The sequence below is a fragment of the Mus caroli genome, unplaced genomic scaffold (assembly GCF_978045245.1).
Source record: "Mus caroli unplaced genomic scaffold, Mus_caroli_1 scaffold_7, whole genome shotgun sequence".
Classification (NCBI taxonomy): Eukaryota; Metazoa; Chordata; class Mammalia; order Rodentia; family Muridae; genus Mus; species Mus caroli.
Window position 1 is genome coordinate 61,422,885 of NW_028227262.1, and position 11,383 is coordinate 61,434,267.

Here is an 11,383-nt window from a genome sequence, read left to right on the forward strand (position 1 = left end):
GGCCCACAGAGAAGATGAGTATTATTAGACAAGGGGAGAGGGTGAGGCAAGCCAAGCCAGATAGTCAGGGGAATTTAGTAGCTCTGACTTGCTAGCAATCAGGCCATTTCTGTGACTCTGACTTACTTATTAGAGATCAGGCCATTTCTGCTGCTCTGACTGACTAGCAACCAAGAGCGTCTTCATTTACAGAAGTTTCACAGAACAAAGACAAGCTAATGATTATCCAGTAGTACAGAATATGTCTGACTTATCATTACATATCCAGGGTTACAAGCTCAGTTACAAACAGAAAATATAAACAACAGATTTTATTCTTATTATCAGCCCTATAACACCAATGTAAAGAATCTAAAGACTGTCTCCTCCAAAACAAACACACTTACTAGGTGGCAGGCTGCTTGTAGGCTGGCAGTGTTTGCAGTTGTAAAGCACTCCAGACAAACAGAAAATATCTGAATTGGTCTTTTTTATGAGCTGCAAAGATGACTATCTAACTTCATTATATGTTTTTTCGTGTAAAACATGATTAAACCTGATAAACAAAGTAGAAAATGTTTATTTTAGTCAATATAAATGTTTTACCGAGTTTATTCCTCCAGGGGTATGCCCTATATGACTCCCTGTCTTTAAACTCCATTTTCAGAGAGCTCTAAGCCTATAATAAAAAAGAGACATTGAATCTGTAACCTAGTTGGACAGAGTTCGTCAATTGTCTGTTTGCCCTCCATCAGTTATCCTTCGTCAGCTTGCTCAGGGGCCGATACCCCAAGCCGATTCCTGGAGTAATGGCCTCATGGAGCTATGTGCTTATCTGTGGTTAATGATCTCCAGGGCAAAAGGAAGACTTCCAAATAAAGTTAAGTTTAGGATTTAGTTAGAAGAGCATCGATTGCAGCAGTTGGCTCGCTTGGCTTTGCTGGAACTGTGTGAGGTAGCCCATGAGCATGGCTGTACCACCTAGCGATGCTTCATAGTACTTCCTTCTCTTTTTTTCCAAGACAGGGTTTCTCTGTGTAGCCCTGGCTATCCTAGAACTCACTCTGTAGACCTCAAACTCAGAAATCCACCTGCCTCTGCCTCCCAAGTGCTGGGACTAAAGGTGTGCGCCACCATGGCCTGGCTCGTATTACTTAATATTGTAGAACTATACAGATGAAACCAGAGAGTTGGCTGCTGATTCCATTCTCATAAAAACAGCCATTTGGTGCATTAGTCAGAGTTTTAGGTTTTTAAAATGTATTTTTGCCCTGAAGTGAGTGTTAATTTGATGGGAACTCTGCTTTTAAAAATCATTACTTAAAGCCGAGCATGGTGGTAGATGCCTTTAATCCCAGCACTTGGGAGGCAGAGGCAGGCAGATTTCTGAGTTCGAGGCCAGCCTGGTCTACAAAGTAAGTTCCAGGACAGCCAGAGCTACACAGAGAAACCCTGTCTCGAAAAATCAAAAAAAAAAAAAAAAAAAAAAAAAAGGAAAAAAGAAGTTTTAAGGAAGGAAATAGAAGACTATCTGTCTTCTCTCCTTGAGAGCATTTGGTGTCATCGTGAAGAATCATTGCTTAAGCCAAGATCATTTTCATCCCTGTTCTCTTCAGAGAGTCAGACTTTCAACTCTTCAATCTAGTACTTTCATCCATTTTGATTAGTTTTTTTTTAACATCTTTTGTGGCTAAGTAGGCTATAAGACTAATTTTTTCAAAGATTTATTTTATTTTTTAATGTATGTGAGTACACTTTTGCTCTCTTCAGACACACCAGAAGAGGGCACTGGATCCCATTATAGATGATTGTGAGCCACCATGTGGTTGCTGGGAATTGAACTCAGGACCTCTGGGAAAGCAGTCAGGGAGAAGTGGGAGAGAGTACTGCATGCATGTATGAAATTGTCAAAGAACAATTACAAAAACGAGGGGCTGTAGAGATGGCTCAGGGCTCAAGAGCAAGCATTTGCTGCTCTTCCAGAAGACCAGCACCACCTGAGTCACAGCCAATGGTAACTCTAGCTCCAGGGGACGCAATCCCCTCTTCTGCCTTCCAGGGCACCCACACACATTTTTACACATACGTGTACACAAACAAACACAAAAATAAAAGTTAAAATCTGAAAATGTAATGGTATTATTCTAATATTTTTGTCACCATAGTACCCAAATTAAAAAGGAAATGTGGTCTGGTGAGATGGTTCAGTGGGTAAGAGCACCCGACTGCTCTTCCGAAGGTCCGGAGTTCAAATCCCAGCAACCACATGGTGGCTCACAACCATCTGTAACGAGATTTGACTCCCTACAGTGTACTTACATATAATCAATAAATAAATTTAAAAAAAAAAAAAAGGAAACGTACAGTGTATTGTAGGGTTTTCAGGTCTTCCTCTGACATCACCAATTCTTTCTGTTTTATTTTTCAGAAGTCAGAACATGAGATAGGAAGCTAGGCCCTACCAGTCCACCAAAATGACTTGGAAAGAGCATGAATGTCTGCTCAGTGTAATGAGGAGATGCAGGACCATCCTTGCTTCAGGAACAGTCTCTGGCCTCATAAGACAAATGCTTGTTTAGCATGCAAGAGTCCCTGAGTGTGATGCCCACTATTACATAAACTGTGTATGAAGACACGTATTTGCAACTCCAGTACTCAGGAGGTAAAGGCAGGACTACAAGGTCAAGGGCATCCTTGGCCATGTAGTGAGTTTGAAGCCAGCCTAGGATACATGAAACTCTTTCTAAAACAAAACAAAAATCACACACACACACGCACACTCACACACACACACACACACACACACACAATCTCAGTGGAGTCTGATTTGTTTTTCCAAAGTGAAAAATAATTTATCTGTTTGTTGGACGCCATGACACTTCCCTGAACCAGTGCGATGAACCTGCTTACACTGGGGAAGCCCAGCCCACTTTCTTCAGTATCCTGAGTTCATAACAACCTTATCCCAAACCACTGTCAACAGAAACACCCAGAATCATGTCTGCCCAAAGACCTGGCACTTGAGGCTCAGGTAAGTTGACATCTAAGATAAGGGATCCTAAGCTATCTCTCCACCTTCAGAATGTTTGCTGTATCTGGTACCTGGCACAAAGTACATGCTCCAAAAATAGTAGTTAAATGGCAGACCCAGATCCCAGCACCGGTTTGAACAACTCCAGGTTTATGTATGTATTTATTTTTACAAGACATCCCTTTGGGTTGGATGGATAACTTAGTAGAGTTTGCCTGGCACGTGCAAGGCCCTGGGTTTGATCCCAACACTGCAAGAAAGCAAATGAGTAAGACCTGCTTTCTGGCTGGGGATGGAACTCTGGACGAAGGGAAGGGAGGAAGTAAGGGAAAGAGAGAGGGAGAGGAAGGGGAAAGGGGAAGAATGGAGGGAAGGAGAAAGAGAGGAAGGAGGGGGGAGGGAGGAGAGAAAGGAAAAGGAAGGGGAACAGAAAATCCCCTGCTGTTGACCACTTAAGGTTTCATGGAGGGAAAATGCATAGAAGTCAAATTAATGTCTCTGTAGTGGTGCATTTCCTTTCATATGATACAATCAAAAAAGGCCCGAACTGGGTGTTTTGTAGGTTCCCAGATCTTAAGCAGTGAAATCACACACACACACACACACACACACACACACACACACACGTCATCTTCTTCTGTATTCTGGTTAGCAGAGCAGGCTGCTGGAAGCTGCTTCCCTGTTACTATGGCACCCACCAAGGAGAAGCAGCATCTGCAAGATCCTCCCTCCGCCTTGCAGGAGGGGTGGTGTAGGAAGGGCTGCCAGTGATTCAGCAGGAGCTGGTGACACTGAAGTAGAAAGGGTTGGCACATCGCCACCCACAGCAAACTGAAGAATGAGGACAAGGGATAAAGCTAAAGAGAGTGTCCATGACTATGCCTCCCAGGCTCCCCACCAGGGTAACCGTGCATGAGGACTTCCATCCCTGGGCTATGCCTGAGTCCATAGGTTTTTATACTTAAAAGACCTCGGGAACAGGTCTGTCTTTCCCATCATAGTCAGGAAAATAGACAACACTCTGGGATGTCCAGAGACGTATGTGAACAGAGATAGTACACATCTTCACTGGAAAGGACTCAGTTCCGAGAGTTCCCCAGGAGGTGCTGATGTTCGTGCTGGGCCTTGGGCTTGAACATACTGTGAAAGGTCAGTCTCTGAGGTGATTATATTTTCTGAGTCTAAAAATATCCGGGGGTGCTGGTGCTAGTGCTGGTGTTGGTGCTGGTGGTTGGAGGCTTAGCAGTTAAGAGCACTCATTGCTCTTCCAAAGGATCTCCATTCTCAGCACCCGAATGGCAGCTCACAGCTGTCAGTAACTCCAGCTGCAGGGGATCAGACACACACACCCTCTGACCTCCACAGACACTGGGCACACAAATAGCGCACATAAATGCATGCAGGCAAATCACCCGCCCACACGTACACACACATACACACACACCACCACCACCACCACCACCACCACCACCACCACCACCACCATCAGAGGCCTCCTACATGATGTTCATGATTCTAAAGACAGCCACACAAATTGCAGTTGGTTGGAGAGAAGGCAGAGACATGAACTGCCTATGAGACAAAAATCTCAGTATGGTTGTATATGAGCTAAACAAGGCACTAGAAGAGAGGACGATAAGGAGAGAGAAGGGGCAGGGGAGAGGGAATATATTGGGAAAAATAAGTACTATTTACCCTTCATAAAAGTAGCCATCGGGCTGGAGAGATGGCTCAGCAGTTAAGAACACTGACTGCTGCTCTTCCAGAGGTCCTGACTTTAATTCCCAGCAACCACATGGTGGATCACAGCCATCTGAAATGAGATCCAACACCCTCTTCTGGTGTGTCTAGAGACAGCTACAGTGTACTCATATACCTCAGATAAATAAAAGAAGTAACCATCAAAGAAAGGAAAATGGCCAGGCGGTGGATTAATTAATCCCAGCAGAGATTAAACTTGGGAGGCAGAGGCAGGCAAATTTCTGAGTTCGAGGCCAGCCTGATCTACAGAGTGAGTTCCAGGACAGTCAGGACTACACAGAGAAACCCTGTCTCAAAAAACAAAACAAAAACAAAAAAACCCAAACAAACAAAAAAAAAAGAAAAGGAAAATAATAAAACTATACATTTTGGTACGTTCCTGTGATTCTAGGGCTCAGGAGGCTGAAGCCAGCTGGCCTCAGGGAGGCCCTGTTGTGCAAAGAAGGGAGGAAATCAGTATCTGGTATTGTGGTGGTTTAAATAGGCCCATGGGAAGTGACACTGTTAGGAGATGTAGCCTCATTGGAATAGGTGTAGCCTTGCTGGAGGAAGTGCATCAATGTTGGGGTAGGCTTTGAGATCCTATGCTCAAGTTCTGCCCAGTGTGGAGAAGACCCTTCTCCTGGCTGCTTGCAGAAGACAGTCTCCTTCTGGCTGCCTTCAGAACAAGATGTAAAATTCTTGGCTTCTCCAGCAAAAGTCAGCTTGCACGATGCCATGCTTCCCACCATGATGATAATGGATTGAACCTCTGAAACTGTATCCCAACCTTAGTTAAATGTTGTCCTTTATAAAAGTTGCCTTGAGGGGCTGGAGAGATGGCTCAGTGGTTAAGAGCACCAACTGGTCTTCTGAAGGTCCTGAGTTCAATTCCAGCAACCACATGGTGGCTCACAACCATCTGTAATGGGATCTGATGCCCTCTTCTGGGGTGTCTGAAGGCAGTGTACTTACATATAATAAATACATACACAAATATATTTTTTAAAGTTGCCTTGGTCTTGGTGTCTCTTAACAGCAATGAAACCCTAAGACAGGTATGTTTGGGAGGGGTGGGAGAGGTCTCCTGTAACCAGAGTAGCAGCAAGGAACAGAAGCAAAATCATGAGCTGGCAGGAACCAAAGGTGAAACACTTCGGGGCTTGTTCCTGGCTTCCTTCCAACTTTGAAGGGGAGATGAGAGGACAGAACAGCAGCCCTGACTGGGAACGCTCCCTGCCACAACCTGCAGGTCCTTTGGAGTGGATGACAGACACAAATAAAGTAAGGTTGGAATCAGGTGGGAGACAACAGCCCAGAAACTCAGCAAGTTTCTTATATACGTAGACGTGAGGGGGTGGGTTGATTCATCTCTGTAGGGAGCATCCCCAAGCTGCAGTCATGGGATGCGGATGCTGAGATGGTACTTCCTGCACATACCGGTTTTCATGAAAAGCCAGCCATTTATCAACGTCCCTTGCCATTCCCCTGAGGCTGAGGCACTAGTGTCCTTGACATGGCTTTGCTCATTCATGCAGAGGGACACTCTCCCCATCACCACCACCTAGTTTTGCCAGGCTCTTTATTGATTGGTCTTTATTCTTCACATCTTTACTTAACTGCAGACAGCCAATCAGGGCTCACCTATGAAAGTCTGTATAAACCTAGTGTGCAGCCTCTCCCTGGTTAGAGTGATCAGTTTCCAGATTCCAAGACAGAGCGAGTTACCCCTACCTCAGCTGAGACCCGCTGCTTATAGTGGGGAAGCTGATCCCTACCTCATCTGCTGCTTTTACTATCACAGGCAACCTGATGTCTACAGACTCCCAACTTTGGGGGTTCACATGGTGTGCCCAGAGCTGTAACACCTGCCGTTAGTTCTCTTGGACCAGCTACAGAGAATTCAGAGCCTCCACTTCACCTCAGTGTATAGCCCTGGCTGTCCTGGAACTCACGACCTTGAAATCAGAAATCCGCCTGCCTCTGCCTCCCAAGTGCTGGGATTAAAGGCGTGAGCTACCATGCCCAGCTAGGAGGTTCCTTTAAAACCAAGTGTTGCAGACTAGCATGGACAAGATAGCAGGACCCAACTCTTTGTTTTGTTTGTTTGGCTTTGGTTTTTCGAGACACATTTTCTTTGTGTAACAGTCCTGGTTGTACTGGGATTCACACTGCAGACCAGGCTGGACTCGGAGCTCACAGAGATCTGCCTGCATCTGTTTTCTGAATGCTGGGATTAAAGGCATGTGCCACAGTGCATGGCCAAGACTCCTACTTCTTTGTTTTTTTGTTTTTTTGTTTTTAAGAGTTATTTATTTTATGTATATGAGTATACTGTAGCTGTACAGATGGTTGTGAGCCTTCATGTGGTTGTTGGGAATTGAATTTTTAGGCCCTCTGCTGGCTCCAGTTGGCCCTGCTCACTCTGTCCCAAAGATTTTATTTATTATTATACATAAGTACACTGTAGCTGACTTCAGATGCACCAAAAGAGAGGGCCTTATAAGTCAGATCTTATTACGGGTGGTTGTGAGCCACCATGTGGTTTCTGGGATTTGAACTCAGGACCTTCAGAAGAGTAGTCAGTGCTCTTACCTGCTGAGCCATCACGCCAGCCCCAAGACCCCTACTTCTTAAAAGAGTAAAGACTAATATCGAAACAGCTGGATCTGGGTTTTTTTTTTTTTTTTTTTTTTGGATCCTGTTTTGAATCCTGTAAGGTTTTTGTACCGTGTCCCTTCTCTTGCTCTACCTTTCAGCAGCATTTGAAACCAACAACTGCTTTGTCCTTGGAACATACCAAATGAAGTTAGATATTATTCATGACATATTAGGTAAAAATTACCCTGAACTTAGCTATATATAACTGCACACAATACAGGCTGGATAGAGAGTTAAGAGCACTGGCTGCTCTTTTACAGGATGTGGGTTTAACTCCCAATACCCATATGTCAAGCCAGGCATCTAGCTCAGGTAGGTGATCCCAGCTCCAAAGGAGGCAGAAGGAAGAGAAACACTGGGGCTTCCTGCTTTCCAGCCTGACCAAGAAAATGCCAGCCCAGGGCTTAGTGAGATTCTTCTTCAACGAATAAGCAAGAAAAGGTGGTACATGTGGAGGGCAGAGGACAACGTGCAGGTCCCCAGGCTTAATGGTGAGTGCCTTTACCTATCCAGTCCTCTTTCTAGCCGGAACCCTAACTTCCTGAGCCTCCTGAGATCTGTAACACCCATTAGCTACCAGAGCCTCCTTCCTTGCTTAGGCAAAGATCATCTTCACTCAGAGAAATAGCTCCCTGGTAGCAGATTTGTGTTAAAGACTTATTAATTTGTGTGTATGCATATGGTTGTCTCTTTATAAGTGTATGCACAGGTGTGTGCATATGCATGTGGGTGTGCACACACCTGTGCACGCACAGTAACAGGAGAAGATACTGGCTATCCTTTTCTATCACTCTCTGCAGACCAAAAAAATGTGCACTCCCCCAGATTAGAGACCACAGGTCAAGCCTGATGACCTGAGTTTGAACTCTGGAACCCACGTGGTGGAAAGAGAAAACAGATTCTCAAAAGTTGGCCTCTGACCTCCACACGTGAGTCATGGCTCATGGGCCAGCTAGTGCACACAAATAAACATGCATGTATAATTTTACTAGGTCCTTTAATTACAAATTTACTAGGTCCTTCTTCAAAGCTATAATGCAGTAAGAGAGGAGACTCCCCACCCAGTGGGGTTGAGCTTCAGAGATGCATTCATGAAACTTTTAGTGATCTCCCTCTCCCTCTCTCTCTCCCTCTCTCCTTCTTCCTTTCTCTCCTTCTCTCCCTCTCTCTTCTTCTCTCCCTCTCCCTCCCCCTCCCCCTCTTCAGCTCCCTTTCTCTCTCCTTCTATCCCTACCCCCTTGTGTCCCACCTTCCCTAGAGTTTTATGCATTGAGGCAATGCAAGGGGAAATCAGCATCTGATAGCCTAGCTCATATGAGCTATTAGGATACTTGGTTACTACTGGCTATGGTCTCCATGAATACCAGGGACTGGAAGACAGTGAAGGACAGAGGTCACTGAAAGAATTATGCTGGAGGGGTGTTCCATGCCCAGCTCACTGAGATGGGTAAAACTCTGATGGCAGGAGAGTTAGGAAAGAAGTTTCGAGCTGGAGAGATACCTCAGGAGTTAGAGGCAATGGGCTGCTTTTGCAGAGGATCTGAGTTCTGCTTCCATCAGGCAGTGCACAGCTGCCTGCCAACTCCAGCTGTGGAGGATCTGATGCCCTCTCTTGGCCTCTATGGGCCTCTGAACTCAGGTGCATAAACCCACACACATAAGCATCATTTTAGAAAAAGGAAGAAGACTAGATAGATAGACCGATAGATTAGATAGATAAGCTGTTTGGGGGGGGGCACACATGCTTTTAATCCCAGCAATTGAGAGGTAGAGGAAAGCAGATCTTTGTGAATTCAAGACCAGCCTGGTCTACATTGCAAGCTCCAGGCTACCCACAGATACATAGTGAGGTCCTGTCTTAAAAAAAGAAAGAGAGAGAGAATGAGAAAGGAAGGAAGAAAAGAGAAAGAGAGAAGAGAGAGAGTGAAGTGAAATTAGTATTTTAAAATACAGCCATAGCTGGGCGTGGTGGCTCACGCCTTTAATCCCAGCACTTGGGAGGCAGAGACAGGCGGATTTCTGAGTTCGAGGCCAGCCTGGTCTACAGAGTGAGTTCCAGGACAGCCAGGGCTACACAGAGAAACCCTGTCTCAAAAAACAAAAATACAAAACAAACAAAAAAATACAGCCATTGATTTGGTGGAGTATGGAGACTTAAGGCTATGCGGAGACACATGGTTGATGATCAAGATGGGAGGGGCTGATCACATGTCATCAATATAGAAATAAGGAATTTTTTTTAAAAAAAAGGAAAACCTCCCAGCTGCAATTGGAGCCAAAACCAGAGTGTGCTTGACCACACAGCCATGATCTTGGATCTCTTATGATAATTGTCTATTGGAAGCACCACAGCAGCAGAATGGTTCCAAGCCAAGATCACCCCAGCAGCCCTGGTGCAGACGTCCAGAGCAGGCCGTGGTGCCTTGAGAACTGAGTACCTTCTTCTCTATCACTGCCTGGAAAGGAAGAGGAACAGAATCCAGGGCCTGGCTGGGAACCATTTGGCAGGCTTGGGTCATCCTCACCTCTCCAGGTTTGACAGCTCTCTCTTGATTGGTGCTCATTCTGCACTTAATTTATATATGTACAGCCAGCCAGATAGACTCTGCCTTGAGCCTATGATACATAGTGTCTTAGTCAGGGTTTCTATTCCTGCACAAACATCATGACCAAGAAGCAAGTTGGGGAGGAAAGGGTTTATTCGGCTTACACTTCCATGCTGCTGTTCATCACCAAAGGAAGTCAGGACTGGAACTCAAACAGGTCAGGGAACAGGAGCTGATGCAGAGGCCATGGAGGGATGTTCTTTACTGGCTTGCCTCCCCTGGCTTGCTCAGCCTACTCTCTTATAGAACTCAAGACTACCAGCCCAGGGATGGTCCCACCCACAAGGGGCCTTTCCCCCTTGATCACTAATTGAGAAAATGCCTTACAGTTGGATCTCATGGAGGCATTTTCTCAACTGAAGCTCCTTTCTCTGTGATAACTCCAGCTGTGTCAAGTTGACACAAAAATAGCCAGTACAATTGACCCCTTGTCAACTTGACACACAAACACATCACTAGTAAGCCTCAACCTTTACATTCGTATTCATCCCTAAGATCTAAATAACTTTAAAAGTCCCACAGTCTTTACATGTTCTTAAATTTTCAATCTCTTTAAAATATCCATCTCTTTTAAAATCCAAAGTCTTTTTACAATTAAAAGTCTCTTAACTGTGGGCTCCACTAAAACAGTTTCTTCCTTCAAGAGGGAAAATATCAGGGCACAGTCACAATCAAAGCAAAAATCAATCTCCAACCGTCCAACGTCTGGGATCCAACTCACAATCTTCTGGGCTCCTCCAAGGGCTTGGGTCACTTCTCCAGCCATGCCCTTTGTAGCACACATGTCATCCTCTAGGCTCCAGATGCCTGTACTCCACTGCTGCTGCTGCTCTTGGTGGTCATCTCATGGTACTGGCATCTCCAGAACACTGCATGACCCCTTCAGTCCTGGGCCATCAATTGCAACTGAGGCTGCACCTTCACCAATGGCCTTCCATGGCCTCTCACAGTGCTGAGCCTCAGCTGCTCTGTGTGACCCCTTCATGCCTTCAAAACCAGTACCACCTGGGTGACCCTTACACATTACCAAGTCCCACTGCAGAAGGAGTACAACCTTGCCTATCTCTGGAACACAGCCTCCTTGTGCTTTCAGAAAACACTTCCCAGAAGATGTCACCTCAACAATGCTGGTCTCTTCTTAATCACCGCTAATTTCTTAGCTCCAGCTAACCAGCATCAATAGTTCCAGTAATGCAAAGTTTTTGCTTTAGTAGTTCTGGTATCTTGTTAATCACAGCTGATTCTTCAGCCCCAGCTAACCAGAACTACAAAATCTTCACAATCAAAACAGCAATGGCCCTGAAAAGAGTCTTTAATTTTCCCTCTGAAATTTCACAAACCAGACCTCCATCTTCTGCACTGTTCT